Below are 1,666 nucleotides of genomic sequence, written 5' to 3' on the forward strand. Positions count from 1 at the left end.
CATCTGCAAATCTTCAACTTTATATACCAAAGAAGCTATTCTAAACATCTGCAAATCACTTCCCTTTAGCCTCCTTGATACAATTCTATGACCAATTTCTGATGTCTACTAATCCTCCCAAAATCCGATACATCTTTGAGAGCTTTGTCAAACCACAGAATGCTTTAGGAGAGTCAAAGAGGACCTTATACCTGACACCATGGGATCTTGGCCTTGCCTCTTTAAACTATATCCAGAAGGGCCTTCTTTTTACCAAACATCCAACAGCAAATAACGAAGAAGATTTCATCAAGTCTCTCTTGGACAGGCTCAAGCGTTCCCTCTCTGTCACCGTTGTCCATTTCTACCCACTTGCAGGCCGCCTTGTGACTCAAAAAATTGAAAACCCACCTTCAAGCTTGATTTTTATTGATTGCAGTAACAGCCCTGGAGATAAATTCATCTATGCAGATCTAGACATGAAAGTATCTGATATCCTTTCTCCGGTTGATGTACCATCAATCATTCAATCCTTTTTTGATCATGACAGGGCAGTCAACTATGATGGTCATACCATGCCTTTGCTTTCTATTCAAGTAACAGAACTAAAAGATGGTATCTTTATAGGCTGCTCCATGAACCATTGCGTTGGCGATGGAACCTCTTATTGGCATTTCTTTAACACTTGGTCTGAGATCTTCCAGGCACAAGGAAATAATATTTCCATCACACGCCCACCAATCCACAAACGATGGTTTCCTGATGGTGTTAGTCCAATCATCAACCTCCCTTTCACACACCAGGATGAATTCATTTCCAGATTTGAATCACCAAAACTTAGAGAAAGAATGTTCCAATTCTCATCTGAATCCATAGCAAAACTCAAAGCAAAAGCCAATGCAGAATCCAATACCAACAAAATCTCTTCCTTTCAGACCTTGTCTGCACTTGTCTGGAGGTCCATAACGCGCGTACGTTGTCTGCCACATGATCAGGTAACACATTGCAGGTTGTCCATCAATAACAGGTAAAGAATGGAGCCACCCTTGTCTAATGATTACTTTGGGAACTCGGTTTCCGCAGTGGAAGGAGTAACGACAGCTCGTGAATTGCTTGAACATAATCTTCGGTGGGCAGCATGGAAGTTGCATGAGGCTGTGGCTAACCACTCTGACAAAGTTGTGCGTGACAATTTTGATATCTGGCTGCAGTCTCCTTTTGTTTTGCAACCTGCTCGGATTTTCGACCCATACAGTGTGATGATGGGAAGTTCACCCAGGTTCAACATGTATGGGAATGAATTTGGAATGGGGAAAGCAGTGGCACTTCGCAGTGGGTATGCAAACAAATTTGATGGGACTGTTACATCATACCCGGGTTATGATGGAGGAAGAAGCATTGATTTGGAGGTGTGCCTTTCGCCAGATTCAATGAGCGCTCGAGTCTGATGAGGAGTTCATGGATGCTGTCTCTCTGTCCCACCAGTGGCACTAGTTTCCAAAGCTCTACCCTGCAGATGACCAAGCCAAATCTGTCATTTGTGATTGTGAGGAAAGAAAGCAATATATATTTGTAAGAGTGTAAGCGTTACTGTTAACTTGTGCTGTGATTCTAATGGCATCAAATAATGTAGGAAATGGATGGGCATAGTGATCTTTTATTGATCTTTTGTCCTGTGCTGGTTTAT

General features: G+C 42.3%; 1 pseudogene; it reads left to right on the top strand.

The window, feature by feature from the left end:
• LOC142622888 (putative acetyltransferase At3g50280) lies at positions 1-1,666 on the top strand (annotated as a pseudogene).

Source organism: Castanea sativa, chromosome 1 (assembly GCF_040712315.1).
Source record: "Castanea sativa cultivar Marrone di Chiusa Pesio chromosome 1, ASM4071231v1".
Lineage (NCBI taxonomy): Eukaryota > Viridiplantae > Streptophyta > Magnoliopsida > Fagales > Fagaceae > Castanea > Castanea sativa.